Source organism: Cephus cinctus, unplaced genomic scaffold, assembly GCF_000341935.2.
Source record: "Cephus cinctus unplaced genomic scaffold, Ccin1 Ccin1_scaffold1371, whole genome shotgun sequence".
NCBI classification, from domain to species: Eukaryota; Metazoa; Arthropoda; class Insecta; order Hymenoptera; family Cephidae; genus Cephus; species Cephus cinctus.
Genome location: NW_014333774.1, coordinates 177,433 through 196,543, shown reverse-complemented (window position 1 = coordinate 196,543; position 19,111 = coordinate 177,433). Strand labels below are relative to the sequence as shown.

The 19,111-nt window shown below is 41.9% G+C and overlaps 1 long non-coding RNA gene across 1 annotated transcript in view; it reads left to right on the top strand.

Moving 5' to 3' along the window:
• The window catches only part of LOC112495157, a 143,346-nt gene that overhangs the window by 53,744 nt on the left and 70,491 nt on the right, over window positions 1-19,111 (top strand). The window contains exon 5 of the long non-coding RNA XR_003061449.1: window positions 7,708-7,972. This is a non-coding gene — a long non-coding RNA (uncharacterized LOC112495157). The remainder of the gene's footprint in view (window positions 1-7,707; window positions 7,973-19,111) is intronic.

Below are 19,111 nucleotides of genomic sequence, written 5' to 3'. Positions count from 1 at the left end.
CTCCCCCAAGGCTGGGATTAATCTTCATCCTGAGAACCACTGGTTGCGTGTACACCCCTGGATCGCCAAGAGTGTAAAGACAAGTAATAGAGAATATCACGCTAGAATGGCTCGTAGGTACTTTCCAGAACGATGGGGCCGCGGTTGAACGCAAACGGGGAGTTGCACCGTGTTAAATGCAACGACACACTGCGCTGAATTAATTTACGGCGTCCCGTGCGCCTCCGTTGTTGTTTCTTGCAATTAGCATCGGACGCCTTTGCCCGGCGTTACGCTAATCTACGTATAACGGCAACGCCGCTCGCAAAACTTTCATTACGTCAGAGAGCCCTTTGAGACGCGTAGCGCGAACGAGCATGACATTAGCACTGAATCTTACGAGACTTCGCACTACGGCAGGAATAATGCATTTGCGTGTTAATTAAAAACTGCATTCGTTACGTAGCCTCGTATCGGTTGCCCGGAGTACCCAGCCACTCTCTTTCTTCGTCCGTGACGAATATCGATATAATTTTTTTTTTCGAAAAAAAAAAAATTTTTTTTTTCCACCGTGACATCCGAACGATCGATTCCTTTAATCCTCTTGTATGCACCGATGGCTGCGTTTAATATCTATCATTTTGTACATTGATTGTTGGTTCGTGGTGTACTCCCTGCCGTGCGGCCGATGCACGCCTTGCAGCATCCCATGGACCATCTCGTGGCCCGTAACCGTGTTACCGGGATAGCTGAGACGGCGGGGGCTACAAATCTACAGATAGGTAGCCGCGCGTAAGCATTCTAAAACATAATGTCAGTAATTAATTGTCTGCCAACGAATGATGCGGCTATCTCACGCGACCGACGTGATCTTAGCCTCTCCGCATCCCGACTACGTATCTCTTCTCTTTATTCTATTAACGTTGCCTCTTCCTCTCTCCTTTTCTCTCATCGGTTTACACTCGTATTTACATGTAACTCTCTCTCTCTCTCTCTCTCTCTCTCTCCCCCTCCGGCTCCTATCGTTCACCCTTTCCCATGTCCAATTTTTAATAATTTATCCGACATTTCTCAAAGGTTCCACCTACTGTTTCTTATCACTCACGTTACACGTGACTGCGAGATAAAGAATGATCTTGGCCGAGAGATATCTTAATTTTAAAAAGTACAACGTCCTCCCGTACGAACAAAAGTTTTTTTCGGAGATTCGACAGCAGGAGTGGGCCAAGGGACTCTTGGCGCTTTTAAATTCATGTTAAAATCTATGGAACGACCTTGCACGATAACGACTTCCCGTTAAAGATAGCGAGACACGAGATATGACGTATATAATCATTTCTCGCGGCTATTGTACATTCTGTTAATTGTTTAACCGCTGAAGTCGCCCGTTCATTAGCATATTTAATTATGAATGTTTAAAATTTTTGGCGCAGCGGGACGTCGCCCCACCTGAACTCTCCCGGCGTATTAAAATAAAGCCTGCACGGCGCGCGAGGCTCCATCGTAAATTTTGTCTGGACACAGGAGGGAGGACTGGTCGTTGCTCCGATCTTGCGCCCGAAGACGAGTAAAAAGATACTTGAGAGACAGGCATGCAGTAGGTATAGGTATAGGATTGGGGTACCAAAAAGAAATGTTTATTTTTTTTTTTAAATAGGCAATTATAAGTAGGGGAAACCACCTCTTTTTCCCCTCTATCCCTTAAGATTCCTTTTGATACCCTATACGTTATTTTCGCATTTGCCCAAAATTATTCTACCTCAACATTGTGGCTATCGGTTACCCTTTCTCCTTTGGTTCTTCCGACTTCGCTGTTTGTAGAATTACACTGTTTAGCAAAAATCCTTGCGCTACTTATTTTACGTATGGGATCGTTAGGCTCGCGTTACAACGCGACCATTTGAAAGGGACTTTGTTTAGTTTCCATTTTTCATCCCCTTGGTAAATCCCGTTGAGATCGGCTAGAGTAACAGGGAGTTTGTAATGCATGGAGCATATGGAGTCGAATTTAAAAATAGCATCTTATATATATAGTTGCCTGCTAACGCCTTCGGCGACTTTCCCTTGATATTTCATAATTGGATTCGTTACCCTAATTAATCTAACCAATCCGTCTAGTATGATTACCGTGATTCGTTTTGCAAAGGCACCCGGGTTCGTCATTTATAGGCGATCTGGTTACGCGTTCGTAAAGTCAGATGAAACCGGCGAAAAATCTTAGCTATTTGACGTCCCGTGAATTTTAACGTCTTTTTTTCATCCGTTAATAAAAGTTCACCTTATAGATTATTCGCTGTAAAAATGAACAACCCCCCCGGCCGCCACCCGTCCCCTAAAAATAATACGACCAATAGATTAAGCGTAGGTACGTATAGAGGAACACTCCAGGCACCTGTAGCCCGCCATTATAATAAGTGGTATAGGCTTCCTTTACTCTTGCCCCCTCGCCTCCCACTTTTCCTCTTTCCCACATCATCCTACCCCTCAGGTCCACTTCGTTAAACAATATGTAATGGGTTCTAATAATTAGTTGAGAAACATCGACCCGGTATATAAAACTAATGCTGCCTCGGCGGGTAGCGTGGTCTATTTATTTTTTGTCCTTTTTAATTACCTTCTATTTTTGATCGACCCGTTTTGATCCCAGAATCATTACCGCTGTATCTATCATCTATTAATGACCGATAAGGAAAAAAAAAAATAGAGGAGATACAAACACGGTATGGCATTTAATATGCACCGTTGACAGATGCACGTAAATGCATATCAATGCGTTTATAAAATGCATTCACTGTATCTTTGTCAGTTTTGTTTCTCTTTTTTAATTCTCTCTTCTCTCTCTCTCTCTCCTCTCTCTCTCTCTCTCTCTCTCTCTCTCTCTCTCTCTCTCTCTCATCTATTTTAATCTTTGTTCCAGGGAACGATCCTCGATCCTGATAGGAGCATACCTTGGGCACTGATGTCGTCTCCCGACCAGCGGTCTGCTTTAAAGAGTCAAACGTAAAGCTTCGCTAAAAGTCACAATTACACCTGGAAAAAAAGAACCTGTTCCGCAAAGGCTTTCAGGATGTTTGACTGTCCTGCGAGGTCATTTTTTAACCGAGGATCGGGTTGCAACTTTTAATACGTTGCAGCTTCTTCCCAATGTACAATTTGCCGACGTGCCTTCGTGCCTGGGAGAAAATTTAAGGTTGCATTTTACCGTAATTATCGAGAATCGCAGCTTCGGAATATACCACCGCGGGGTACCAGCGAGAGACGTACCAGTTAAATAAATGTTTCCGTACCGTGGGCACTCTGAACTCTGGAGTCAGGGGCGTAGAAAAGATGGGGTTTAAATTTTTTTTTGAAATTTCACTAGTTTTCCGTGTAACGTGAATTTTTTGGGTCTGACGAATTAAAGTTATCTTATGCAAGATATTATTAAAGTCATAATTACGCTTTTATCAATTATTGGTCGACCGCTCGATCATTTTTATAATCTGATGATCTTTGCTTTTTGAATTATACATTTTTCTTATAATTATCGATTCTCTTTATAACAAGGGTCAGCTCTATGTCGAGAAACTTGAACGGAATTCGGTCTGGACCGCCTCGAACCAATTGGGACCCAGTGAGGTTCGCGAGGATCTCGCAATCATAATTCTCTGGATTTATTACTTTTAATTAGTATTAAATTTAATTCACCGTCAAGCTTTTCTACGGGGTGGAGAACGTTACGCCGTAAGCGGGACACGTTTACATCGTGCAAATCGTATCTTTCGTTAGGATCGTTTTTTCTTAAATATGCCCACGCATCACCAAGATGATTCACGCTCGACTAAAACCCATTATGGACCCGTGTGACGTCCGAGGACGCAATCTGCAATATCAAGACTCTTATTCCATGGGTTGATGCAATTTTGTTGCATTTTCACTAGGAATTTCAAAAACGAGAAGAATCCTCGATACCATTATTTTCAATGATAAAAATCAGATCTATCATAAACATATGAAGCCGAGCATCGGTCGAAAAGGCTTATTAAGGAGAGAGTGAGTGGGATATAAAAAAATCATAAATTTTGAATAATTGTACAGCACGTCAGTTTCATTTACAAATATTCTCAAACGTATATTTATCTTTCGAACGCAGCATCCATTCGCGAGATTTATCAATAAACAGACATATTAATTTTCCGAAATAGAAATTGATATGAACCGCCTGGTTCGTATGAGTTATTCATCTTTCGTTATCCCATTGAAAACTAATCAAAACAGTGCAACTGTTCGCGCTCCGTAATGCAGTAGCTGCTATTGGCGGGTCTCAGGTTCGCACAGTATTGGCAAAGGCTACCGACCTGTCAGAGATAGATTATATTTCTCGGTAACTATGGTTGTTTATAGAAACATTTGTCTAGCGTTATTTATGCGCCTATCAAAATGTCTGCCCGGAGTAATCCAGCGTAAGCTGGCTTTGTGGGTTCCACGTTTCTCTCGAGCGGATCCGTCCTATCTCGAACGAAGACCTGGATTATGCATTTCGAATATGCACTCACGCGGGTCCACGTGTTGGTTGAGTATAGGTTTTATCATTTATTTTTTTTTTCTAAATTTTTTATTTTCATATTACCTTTATCGAAAACCCTCGTCCGGCCTCGATATCCGAACAAGCGTTGATCTCGATCTTCCGCCATGCATTTCAGTTCGCCGGTAGCCACGTTGCACTTGCCGCCTTCCCGGCGGACATGTAAAACGAGAAAGACTATATAAAAAAATAAACGTCAACGGCTTAAATCTGATTTAAGTCCCATACCGTGTCGCGAGGCTTGCCGAAAAAAAAGAATAAAAAAATAAAAGAAAGATAGAAGCTCTTGCCTAAGCTACCTTAAATTTACATCAAACGTGCTTTAATCCAGGAATCCTTTGCTCAACTTCTCTGCCTTCGTATCGTCTACCCTCGACTACACCTTTTTAATCTTGTTACGCACGCAAATGAAAATATTCGAAATTCAACCAATTTTGCTTTTACGTATCATTTTGTCAGTTTTTTTGACACTTTTAACTTCTCTCTTTTCTCTCTTTCTCGCCTTTATACCGATGCATAGTCGCTAATGTTATTTGTACCAAATAGGTGTATAACGAAAGCCTATGTTAAATTGAAATTTATCCCAAATAAATGGCATATAAATTTTATAAAGATGCCAACGATATATGGAGGTTCCAATGGTATAGTGAATTAGCAATCCTAGTGATATTTTCATTGAAGAATATTGGACTACAGTATTTTCATAGCTCAATTCTAGTTGGCTAGTGGCTAGCTGTAAAAGTTGCTGGATCGAGTAAGAGATTAAATAAAGTGAAAGCCAGCCCTAAGACCATGAAAAAGAACATAAAACAAAAGGAGGCCCTGTTTAATAAGATTATCGAGTCTCGAGGAGATTGTGTTGCCCGACTCTTGAGTATCGGATAGCGTAAGCTACCCAAGGGTGTTATGCTTATCCGAAGGTTGGTAGCATTGCTTTGAAATTTTTTGAAAATGGGACGATTCCACGTGATGAAAAATCAGAACAAAATTTTTCGAGTCAACTATACTTGCTTCGTTGTATATCTATACGTAAATAAAAGTAGGGTTCGAGTCTCGGCTAAATGCTGCTAGAGCTTAGACAACAATTTATAATCCCAATGTCCCGTAAAATGGTTCAAGTCGTGGAAAACTCTATTTTTCTACATAGATATCTTCCAAGTATCGCGCGACTTCATGGATACTGCCTCGAAGCGTAACTGTATTTACATTTTTATGATATTCATGAAACGACAGAATTCGAAGCGTCTTCATTTTTGGATCATTCGTCTTGAATGATTCAGTCTGTCAATAAAATTTATTTCTGTACAGGGAGACAAGATATATATTTTTTTTCTCGAAATTCAATGATCCTAAGGAAGAAGCAAACGTCGGGGATGGTTAACGGTGTCACGAGGGACGTTTGAAAAATAAAAAAAGGGTTGAAGGTACCGAAGTGGGATATACAGTGCAGTCTGATGTGCACGAAAGGTGTCTTTCCACGTGAATGCAGATTACGTAACGCGATTAATCCGACGATAAGAATTCTTTGAACATTTAGCGCCGCAGTACACGAAGAGTTCAGATCAGGCTTCTGCGTGGCGAATGGGATTAAATCTCAGCAGTGGCTCATCTCCGTAGTTAAATACCGTTGAATCCTTCTGGACCAGGTGCTTCCGTACCCCATAGGAATCGGTAATAAATAATATAAAAGTTGAAATAATTGTGAAAAAAATTCACTTCGATTCACTTGGTAAAATCTTTACGAGGATGATGCTGCATCTCAAATATATTACGTATAGCATATATACCCTATCTCGAGTGAAATTATTTTAACGCAGTTAAGCATTACTATAGTCAAATTTATCTTTCAATCTCCGACCGGATGATTTCGTAATTTCTCATCTTTTGCCAAAGTATTTTCTCATCGTTACCTGTACGTGACCTATTGTCTGTCTCGAGAACGAAAACTCATAGCCAGTCGAGATTTTACGGCCTACCGCGCTTAGGTACGTTACGGTGATTTCATTCCCGCATATGTATTCTTATTCGTACGGCATTCCACGTGCGCTCCAGAGCCTTTTAAATGCATCGTATTCATGCCCCATGCTGCTGAACCTTCCTCGGGCCGAACTTATGAATCATATAGGATGAAAATTTATCATGTAATATTTATCATGGTACGTACGACTCTGGCGGGTTTTGACACACGCGGCGTACAACTGTACGCACGTTAGATTCTGTATGGGAGGATGTGCCGAGTCGATTTATATTAAATCTTACATGCTTGCCAGTCGAGTAGTGCTGTACTTGAATTAAGGTAACGTGCTAAAGAATGCCATTGGCAAATGTCGAGGCCATTTTCAGAAAGCGTGACCATTCTTGAAATTGAACAAAAAGAATCTTGATTATTATCTTTTTTGTTACACAGTATATAGTGTGTCGTTAGTAGATTTCCAAGGTATAAAAAATTTTCCAAAAAAGTCCTTGTCCGTTACTTTAAAGGCGTATAATAAAGTCAATCGTCACTTTCAAATGGGAAGCTTCCATTAACGGCCGCTGGGGCGCTGGGAGCATAACGACTCGGGTACACAGTGTTTTGTAGAATTTTAAGAGCGCGAAGCATCGTGAAGAGTCTTTTCTTAGATTGTTTGAGAGCGTGTGGGATTTGATGCGCGTCAGTTGGCGCACTGTATTCCAAAACACCCTCTTATGCCTTCATACTTCACGAGCGAGGGCCGTCATCGTGGTTCAGGGCCGGAGGCCGACAAGAAAAGGATAACCGAACGGCTACGGGAAGTCAGTGCCGTAGCGATAGAAAATTATACGATGTCAGTAAAAATGAGCGCCATTGAGGTATTAACATAATTTAATTACATAGTAGCACATACATAATCTATGCCTTAACGGGTTCTGCGGACCTCACGCCTTGCTTCTTACCGGGCAAGAAGACTGGGGTGTTGAACTACCGTTTCTGGATTACTAAATTGCCTCGAGTCTATAACAATGACCCCTCAATTCTTAACGAAGATATTTTAGACCTTTTTTTTTATTCCTTCCACAATTTTCTACTTTTTATTGTTCCGCTTAAAGTCACACTCAGGACCAATAAAAACATTTTCATTATTTTTACCTCCAACCATTAGTCTCTACTGTGTCAATTTTTTAATGATTTTTTTTTTTAACAGATACCTCAACTACACCCAGGGGCACAATCGTCAATTCCTACTTGATCCGAAACAGCGTCTGATAAATGAATGAAGAGGATCGTCTTCACTTCGAGACCTGGTCCGAAGAGCTTTGCAGAAAATCAAGTCGACTTGATTTGAAGGGACCAGTACATCAGTGTATAGCTGAATAAATGGTCCAGCCCAGTCGACCAGGTCCATATTTCTTTGATCCCAAATCATTCTACCAGCTACCATGGTTACTGTGGGTTTCATGCAGGACCAGGTTTGTCAAGAGTCAATCCTTTTGTTCAGCCTCATAGGATTCTTGAGACTTGATCACGGAGTGTCAACGTATCCTTGCTTTTTATATAGGAAACAGCCTTTATTTCCTCTTGCAATTAAATAAACAGGTGTATAATGACTTGGAAATTATTGAAGCGACACGTGCAATCATTTCTATACACATTTAATGAATGATTAATCGATGCTGAGTTAAAAGGAGTCACGAGGGGGTTTAAAAAATTTTTTTTTATTTATCAAAAATATTAATTTAGACCTTGTACCTGAATATAAGAAATTGACTAGTGAACCGAACGAAAATCAATACGACTGATTGCTACGGGACTTATCGTTCGGCTCGATCAGATTGAATTCCTTGTACAGAATTGACGACGAATCCTGAATACGGACCACTTGGTCTTAATGGTTCCTAATTAGCATTCGCCGTGAATTCTCACGGGCGCTCAACGCGGACCCGAAGGTGCGAGTCTCTCGTGCGTTCAACGTCCGTGGGATCTTTCCTGCCGGTCGGTAAGGCAGGTTCGCTTCCAAGCTCCCCGGTACAGAATCATCGAATGATCTTTAGCCGATTGTAATTAACGTGTGCCACGGGGCCTGATTCTTCTCTCGAAATTTCCTAATGCCTTTCTGTCCCATAGTCGTTCGGTCAGTGAACGCTCATTTCTGGAACAGGATCCGTCCACGATGTATCCAGGCGTCTCAACACCTAACGGTTCTTAATTAACTTTCATTAACTAATCGGCCAGGACCTTATTGACCCCGCGTTACATTTTCTTGGCGAGTAGAGAGAAAGGGAGATTTGAGAAAAAAAAATGAAGGAGACAGTAATAAAAACGAGTGACTGCACGCGTCTTCCATAGAGACTCCGAAACTACTAATGACAGTATAAATTCGTGTATATGACCCCGAACGTTCAATGTTGTATCAAGGGGGTCAAGGGTCACTGTACAATCGTAAATTCCTGCCACGGCTGTATAAAGATGCTTCATAATTAACAGACTATTTACGGAAATATTCCTTTGCGCATCTCGTGTACCGACTGTACGTCCACCGAGATGATCCACGAAGAATAGTCACGAGCGCCAGCAAGTGCCGTGAAGTTTTCACAATACTTTTTATTCACGCGCCGGTGCGGCCATTACTTATCGTCACCTGACGTTCGCGGCACATCTGTTTAAATACATATATATACGACACCGGCTAGATCGCTCCTTTTAATTACAATTGCCAGAGTCCGGTTTGATCGTATATTATTTTTTATTTTTTTCAATTTATTTACATAACTCACGAGGGCCGCATTTCGGGAGGCTTAACAAAGGTCAAAGTGTACCGGGGACTTATCTCATAGTTTATGCCCACCATAACGTATCCAGGCACAAAGCCAGCCATTCGTCTCTAATCGAGCATATGTACACAAACTGAAGCATTAACACCACGTGCTATGCCTAACCTTGCCCAATGTGTGATTTTTATGGTTGAGCAGTGGGGGGGGGGGGCAGGGGTTGGTCCCCTAAAATAGAGACATTTGTTAACGCATACCCTGTTTTCTATTGGCATCGCGGCCCTTGTCCCCCCTTGCTGCCCTTATCCATCCATCCCAACCCCCGAGGCACCCCTCTTGTCCCACCCACTTCCTATCTGACACTTGATTTATTGTTCCAATTGTCATTACTGTAAAACCTGCTGTTACACCAAATGCGACCTATAGCGACTGTAGTCATCGGTTGGCAGCAGCGCACTATGCTTTTAGTAAGATCATTCTCATTACTATAATCGGTATTTCGTGCTACGTCATGCCTCTTGCTTTTCCTGCCTGCGCGCTCTAGGTATAGGGAGACGGACCGATGCGGAGTGTCGTGGTCGTCGATACGTTTGACGACGAGGTGCGTATTTGTGAGGGATAAATAGTAGGCTCCCTTCTTTAAAGTTTCTAGCTTGCACTTAGAAAGAGATTAGATTTTTGGTTCGGCTATGTGAACTTGGGTGTCGGCGGGCGCGTGAAATTCCTGCGTTCTCTCGAGAGCCAAGTGTCGACGCCCTTTTAAACGAGCCGAATGTACATATTTGAGTGGGAATTTCTGAGGAGTTGAAAGAAAAAATAGAATTTTTGTCGAGGAAGGGACGAGTGAAAAATGTCCGTATATACGCAGTGAGATTTATATAGCTGAGATGTACGTTTGCGGTGGTACGGTGCACGATTTTGAAAATGTGATGTGACAAACATTTAATACTTTTTCGATTGTGCATCAATTGTGCACAAATAAAAAGTATATCATATTTTAGAGGACATTAACAGAAGGTTGATGCAATAGGTATAGGGCAAGAAAAAAGAGTAGAGATGAGAAAAAAATTCATATGGATAGCATATATGTATAAGGGAGATACTTGCGTTTGAGATTTGGTTATTTTTTCATAGAGTTCCGATACTGAGGGCACGCCTTAGCTTCGTGCTGCAGCTTCATGCCGAGCATGAGGTTCGCAGTTGTCTTGAGGTTGCTGTTCAGTCAGACTCAAACAGTACATGGTGACTACAACGTGTTGCAATGCTATTCTTTTTATTAACAGGTGGAAGTCTATATATTTCATTTTGGATTCTACGTGTTCATCGTCCTAGAGTGCCTACGAGAGTCTTTGGAAATTGGAGTGTTCCTGATCGTAGCCTTTGTAACCTTCGAAACTTTACACGCTCCTCGTTGCAGCCTTAGAGGCCGCGATTCTGTTCGCAACCTTTGCAACTTACAGGGGGCAAGGAACGAGAATTTAAGACGTGCATTTTTGCGAGGAACATCTTTTTTAGTTTCGGAAAATTCCGCCAGATGTCGCTGTTAAGCACCTGCGGTAGTTCCGGAAAATTCCGTTAGAGGGCGTGGAACGACAATTTGCCAAATTATCTCCTAAAAATGCATTTTCGCGGGGAGCATTTTCTTTTAGTTCCGGAAAATTCCGCCAGATGTCGCTGTTAAGCACCTGCGGTAGTTCCGGAAAATTCCGTTAGAGGGCGTGGAACGACAATTTGCCAAATTATCTCCTAAAAATGCATTTTCGCGGGGAACATTTTCTTTTAGTTCCGGAAAATTCCGCCAGATGTCGCTGTTAAGCACCTGCGGTAGTTCCGGAAAATTCCGTTAGAGGGCGTGGAACGACAATTTGCCAAATTATCTCCTAAAAATGCATTTTCGCGGGGAACATTTTCTTTTAGTTCCGGAAAATTCCGCCAGATGTCGCTGTTAAGCACCTGCGGTAGTTCCGGAAAATTCCGTTAGAGGGCGTGGAACGACAATTTGCCAAATTATCTCCTAAAAATGCATTTTCGCGGGGAACATTTTCTTTTAGTTCCGGAAAATTCCGCCAGATGTCGCTGTTAAGCACCTGCGGTAGTTCCGGAAAATTCCGTTAGAGGGCGTGGAACGACAATTTGCCAAATTATCTCCTAAAAATGCATTTTCGCGGGGAACATTTTCTTTTAGTTCCGGAAAATTCCGCCAGATGTCGCTGTTAAGCACCTGCGGTAGTTCCGGAAAATTCCGTTAGAGGGCGTGGAACGACAATTTGCCAAATTATCTCCTAAAAATGCATTTTCGCGGGGAACATTTTCTTTTAGTTCCGGAAAATTCCGCCAGATGTCGCTGTTAAGCACCTGCGGTAGTTCCGGAAAATTCCGTTAGAGGGCGTGGAACGACAATTTGCCAAATTATCTCCTAAAAATGCATTTTCGCGGGGAACATTTTCTTTTAGTTCCGGAAAATTCCGCCAGATGTCGCTGTTAAGCACCTGCGGTAGTTCCGGAAAATTCCGTTAGAGGGCGTGGAACGACAATTTGCCAAATTATCTCCTAAAAATGCATTTTCGCGGGGAACATTTTCTTTTAGTTCCGGAAAATTCCGCCAGATGTCGCTGTTAAGCACCTGCGGTAGTTCCGGAAAATTCCGTTAGAGGGCGTGGAACGACAATTTGCCAAATTATCTCCTAAAAATGCATTTTCGCGGGGAACATTTTCTTTTAGTTCCGGAAAATTCCGCCAGATGTCGCTGTTAAGCACCTGCGGTAGTTCCGGAAAATTCCGTTAGAGGGCGTGGAACGACAATTTGCCAAATTATCTCCTAAAAATGCATTTTCGCGGGGAGCATTTTCTTTTAGTTCCGGAAAATTCCGCCAGATGTCGCTGTTAAGCACCTGCGGTAGTTCCGGAAAATTCCGTTAGAGGGCGTGGAACGACAATTTGCCAAATTATCTCCTAAAAATGCATTTTCGCGGGGAGCATTTTCTTTTAGTTCCGGAAAATTCCGCGAGATGTCGCTGTTAAGCGCCTGCAGTAGTTCCGGAAAATTCCGCTGGTGCCGGAAGGCTGTTGAGGCTGCGTCCAAGAAGGCTCCAAATGACAAGGACTCCCGTAGACTCTAAAGTCTACGACGAGGAACACATACATAGAACCCAGAAAAGGATATGTAGACTTCCAACTTGCAATAGAGAAGAAGAAGTATTGCAATACGTTTTATCCACCGTATATGAATGGCATCTGACTGAACGGATACCTCAAGCCAAAGGCGAATCGCGTGATCGGCATGAAGCTGCTACAGGAAGCTAAGCCGTTTCCACCAGTCCTAGGAAATCTGTGAAAAACATACATACCATTTCCAAACACGAATATCTCCCTTATTACGTATGCCAGCCGTACGAACAGTTTCTTCATAAATTTTTTGTCCTACTCTACGATTTTGGTGAATTAAACTTTTTTTCGTGATCATTTGAAATCACAAAGATTTTTTTTATTTGCAGACAATAACAACAATAATAATATATGCAATCGATGCGCAATAAAAGAATATTCAATGCTTGTCGCATCAGATTTTCAAAATGGTGCACCGGGTTTCACCGCAAACCGCAAACGTGCGTCTTAGCTGACACACGCTGTATATAATTCTTTCCATTATTTTTTTTCCAATATACGTACACGTTAGTATCTCAATGTCCGCGCGGAGAAACTAACAAGGATATCCTACGACGTATTTTCTTATGGCAATACGAAAGTTATATTTTATACCAATGAAAAAGAGTTCCCGACGCAGAAAGACAGAGTGCATCAGGTAAAGTTACGTTTTGCCTGCTGCACGAGATTTCCACGAATCATTAATTTCGAAGGGGACGGAAAGGAAGAACTTCTCAGGATGACACGATATATCCGTAAATGCGTTGTAAATAGAGAATAGCGAGACAGGAGATATTTCAGTCGTCGCTGATTAAAATATAGATTACGATTTCCTGTGCAATGAGACCGTTACAGTGCCGCGGCTCTCTTAGGGCCGATCTACACGTGTGCGCACGACGACGTTCACCGGCAAGCACCGGTTCTCTTACATACGCGCCTTAAGGTTATTTATATGTTAAGAACTTGCGCGCCTTGCCCCGGCGTTTAACTGCACATCCGTTACCAAAGTGTTTTACCACATTATGATTAATTGTCGCGGAGTTGCGTGCCATCTAAAAATACAATCGCCATCTATTAATCCTCATGAAACGACGACACGGTTATATTCGTCGTATCATGCGTATACGCGTATATCCTCACAATTCAATCTCGTTCCGTATCAAAACACATATACACGCCGTCCGGGTTAAACATTGCAATCGAATGGTTGCCATAAGCGAGTATCGATCCTTGAAAAGTACCCTGCTTAAGATTCGCTTCTGGTCTCCATAAGCGATCCATAATTAATCAAAGTGCTGCCGCCATAAAAGGGTAGATTTCGTACGTATCCCCGCTTAGACAAGGGGCCAACTCCCTTGACTGTAATAAAGCGATGTCTTGTGCACTTTGTAACAACGCCCAGCAGGACAATAAACACAGGCCTCTTACATAGTCATGTACAAAGTTACATGAAGGCAAATATATGTACCTACTACGTGTGTATATATATATATATATTTATCTACCTAGTAATACCCGACTATGGTAAAATCTCCTTAGACACGAATAAGATCCCAGTGCAGTACGACCAGACATGCGGATACAATAATTACGTGTACGGATTCCTTTGTTCGTGTACTGTATATGGAAAAGGCATATGATTGGCTTAAACTATTTTGACGAAAAAGACACAATTCAATTAGTCTTTCTCGAGATCATGCAGAAATCGAAAATTCGCGAGAATTTCCCGTTGGCGCGTTACCTATTACTTACTAGCTTTTGCATTCCGCAAGATCGTCCACGAAAACGACTGATGTTTCATTTTTTTTTTTTTTCCCAATCTCTTATAGAGACGGCATATTTATATATACAAATAACATATTTCTGATAATTTTTCATGGTATTATCATAATAGCCCGAAACCCATATGGTCGTGAAATAACTTTCGCTTCCTTGTTATTAAGAACCTTTTTCTTTATTTTCGTGTCCCGAGGGTGCTCGCGTGTGAGGACTACTGGTCTGCTGTCACCTGTTCCTGAAGTGATGAATCGCGTCGATGATTTCTCAGCTTTGTCATGTGTTTTCGTAACTGTTGGCCTGAAAGGAAAAAAAAAACAACCAAAAATTAATATTCCAGTCGCGAGAAACGTGGCACGGTTTTCGATGAGATTTCGTGATTTATTGATTTCTACATTTAGTTTTTTTAATCAAAATGTAAACTCGACCCTCGTGCCTATTGTTAAGTAAATTTTCGATCCACGTCGAACGTAACGCTTACGCGTGACTTTGCCCAGTCAGACAAACACGGGCCTCGTGCATTTAACGAAAGGGTTAAGAAGTCACGGCGAATCGGCAAAGGACTGAACGTACGAATCGCGACTTCATTAGGCACACCTTTACGATCGCTGTAATTCGGTCGTTCGACTGGAGTGTTGTGTACGAGCAAAAAGCAAAAGACTCAACAAAAGAATGACCCGGTCCAGAGGAACGAGTATATAAGAGAGAAAGAGAAGGAGCCCGAAGAGAGTGGTAGGTCCGAGAGAGAAACTGAAAATAAGAGGAAAGAGAAGTGGCCAAGGACTACGAGGAAGAAAGAGAGAGAGAGAGAGAGAGAGAGAATGAAAAGGCTGAACGAATGAGAGAAAGAAAAAGGGTGGAAGAGGCAGGAATGAAAAATCAAAGAAAAAGTATTTCCCCGTTCTGTGGATCGCGCGCCACGAGACCGGTCGCTAGCATACCTGTACAGTATATCCACGTAAACGGTGTGACGAAAAGTTTCGCATAGAAAAATTATAAGTGGACGTCGAAATCTTAAAGAAAAAAAAAAAAAATATTTCCCACCACTTTCGATATCGTCGAAAAATTATCGCGTTTAAAAAAAAAAAAGAGAAATTAAAAAATTCACAATTACCACAATGCATCGATACCCCGATGCGTCACGGGACACATGGTGCATTTTGAACGAATGAAAAAAAAAGAGCGGGACTTACGAATTGACACGGAGCGATAGTAAGAGGATAAGTGGTAGGTAAAGAGGAGAATGAAAGGGTGGGGGGGGGAGATCGGAAAATGGAGAAGTAGAAACGAAGTGGCAAGCGAAGCCATGGGGAATGGGCCGAAGGGGAGAAGGAAGTCGGGAAGAAGAGCAGACGAAGGAGCGGAGGGCCGATCGACTGCTTGGTTGGGCCTGGCTCATTATAACTTTTATGGCTGGTCATTTGGGCAGCCTCGGGCGCTAACACGAATCCCGACATGCAAAGAGCCCATCACGTCGTGCGGGTATATATCTATATTTAAAATTGCCTACTGGCTCCGCATACCTACGTACCAACCTATGTCGACCATGCCCCCCCTCTGTACTTTACGGGTCTCGCTATCCCCTCGATCGCCATGGACTTTAATCTTTTGGATTAGCACGTCGAGCCGTAAGTTTTAAGTTTCCACGTTTAAACGTCCTAGGGGTTCCCGTAGTAGACACGTTTGTATCCACGGCGATTTCTTAACTCCCAGCTACAAGGTGGCGTTTCCCAATCGATAGGTCGCCGACTCTTTCGAGATTGGATGATATTTATTATTCGCTTCAAAAGTTCCCTACGCGCTTGCCTGCTCCTTTATTTCCTTCTCCGCTTCCTCGTACACCCCGATACGGCTGACTTGCTTATTCTGCCATACCTCCTTTATAGGCGCGAGGCAGTCCCGCCATCCTACGCTCCGCGGACTTCCGTGGAATCCACGATTGAATTAACCGGCATTTTAGACGAAACAATTTCGCCTCGCTATTTCATCCTGCGAATTGACTGGCGCATACGCGATACTATAGCCTCTCTGTCTCTAGTGCGTAGCTCTGTCCGCTCGTTCCTTGCGCAAATCTTGCTCGCGAGATTACTCCATCTTTTATACCTCAATTATCATACCGGGACGTTATTAAAGCTCCGCCGCTCTTTGCCTGATGCTTTTATTTATTTCACTTAGAAATGCAATGGACGAACGCTCGAGAATATATACTGGCATTGTACTTACAGTACCGTGCAATTCAGATGCATTGCTCGACGTCGAAGAAATACATTTTCTATATGTATTATAATTACGCGCGTCTTTGGCTCGGCTGTTAAAATATCTTTAACTTCCGAGCGGCAAACAATGAGTGTATAACTTTTTTTCTTTTTCTTCGGTTATACGGTGTACGTAACTAATGTGGATACTGCTTGCCGATTGTCAAGGCCGTCAGAGCTTCCGATCGATCTTCGGTCGTATACCGGGTACACGTGTTATCAAAGTTTTCTACTGGCTTCTTTGATCCACAGCTACCCCTCGGAGACGTCCCTTAGCCCAGAGGGTAAGTCTGACCCTTATGAATCCCACCAGGGGAAACTCGCGACAAAACATTTGTCCAACTTATTAAACGAGCCTGAGCGAACTATCGAATTATTGCTGATCTTGTACATTTTCTTTTTTTTTTTTTTCGATTAATCGATCACGAGTAAGACTTCGCGCACGTTTCAGCTGGCAGTCGAAAAGGTCATGAGCCAGTCCTACGAATAGATAAGACCATTTTTTGAAACGTAATTTCTTCGAGTTCGTGAGTGACGTACGACAGATAACGAAACTTTCCGATATTTTTGAACAGTCGTATATATTGAGTTATCTCAAAATTTTTTAATTTTTACTTTGTAGTTTCGATCCACGCAGGAATATAATTATGCGTAAAAAATGTATTAACGCTGTCATATAATTTTGGGAAAATATATGAAATACGTATTTTGAACCTGATACTCTACACGTGCTACAACCCCTGTACGAGGGTAGCTATTTCTGGTATACATCGCTTACGGGTAGTCCCACTGTTCCGTGGACTGACCACGTGCCTGTAGAACTTTTAAGGGGTGTTATTTTTAAGCCCAAGTTCGCGACGACAAACAATCTAATATTTGCCGACGGTATTAGCCGGGTGGCCCTAATCTGTCACGTATGCTGCTTCAGAGGTTCGGGTGAGCATCCACAAACACAAGAATTACCCAGGAAATGAGTAGACATCTTGTATCATCCGAGTGGCCTGACCCTGTAGAGACCAAGCGATGAATCGTAGTCGACGAGGGGTCAGACAAGAATGAAGAAAATAATAAAAGCTGAAAGGGAGTCAGGTGAGGTTAGGATTTTTAAGAATCGAACGAAAACGATTGGTCGATATGAAATGCCAAAAAAAAAGGCTAATGGGATAAAAGTGAATTTACGTAATTCGTGTCTTTGGTATTTAAATTATTTTTTTTTATCACGTGGGCGGTCTCACTCGACGAATGTTTGGTGTCATTGTGATTTCTTTATGGATCATTTATCCGGGTACGAAATATGGAAATTTAAAATAATCATTTGATGATTATTTCAATGACACTCAGCCGGCTAATTTCCGAGTTCATCAGAGCGACAAACGTGATTACGTAGCGCCCCGTGGAGCTGAATATTCTGCGATAATAAAAATTGAATGCCGTGTCAGCTGTCTGTCTGGATGCTGATGATAGGACCACTCCGTGGATGCTGGGACCATTTCATAGTTTCATTTTACGCATTCAATTCGATACGAATGAATGAGTCCTCGCCATTAAAATTTCATAGAGGAGCCTTTCGGTCGAGATCATTCTTATAACGGGTTGCACTGGGGGAACAGTATGACAATTCCGATATGGAGCTTAGGATCGACAATGGATGGGACTTTTGTTAAATTTCGAAAGTCTGCTAAGTCCTTTGCGCCTTGAAAAATGTTACTATGTAATATTAGGAGATATCACTAGGACATTTTTTTTCCCTAGAACTAGTATCTATTCCTGGTATAGATATCACGTATTTGGACAGATGTTCATGCGCAGATGCAATGTTTAATGATTAAAGGATTTTTCGATATTTTCCAAGATAACTTCGGAGTGTTTTCTTTTTTGGAGATAACAGTTTCTCTCTCTCTCTTTTTTTCTTCTTTCTTTTTTTTTTCACTACAAACTTCATCACCGTCTTTCTATGTTTACGGAGTCTTGTTTGACTGGCAGAGGGTAAGTTGTTGGATGGGAACTTCTTTTTTTTTTTCAAATTCTTTCGCCGGAGTTTGACAGCGACATCTAATTTATGGTCGGTTCGTGATAACGTTAGTTCGATTACGTATTCGTTGAATGAAACTGAATGTGGAAAAGGCGAAAGAGTTTGCTAATTAAGTGGAGATCTAATCAAGCGAATATGGAAATAATAATTGGAACGTTCAATGCAGTCACGATCGTACAGCAAACGTGATTACCAAAGTGAAAAGTACGATCTGATATGAAATTCGAATAGCGGCAGTTAATCAGAATTGCATTGAAATTCTTGTGAAAAGGATTCGTCGAGAGAGCCGATAAACCGGTTTGACGAAGAAGAGTTACTTAAAAAGTGGCCAACTTCAGGGAAAACGATTGTGCTCCGTTTGAACCAAGTTTAATTAGGTCTCTCTGTCTTGCGGTAGGGGCGGGTCGGTCTTCAAGTTTTCTCGATAATTGTGGCGACCGTAACCGCGAATCCCATTGACGTAATTTTCAATTAACCCGCTTCAGGTCGTCGTTGCGTAAGCGCAACATGGTTACCCACGTTATAAAGCTGGCATTAAAATTTTTATGATTTCGAAAAAAAAATAAAAATCTCAAAATTACCAAAAAAAGTAATATTTTATTTTATAAAATCAATTTAGCCCACGAATCATCT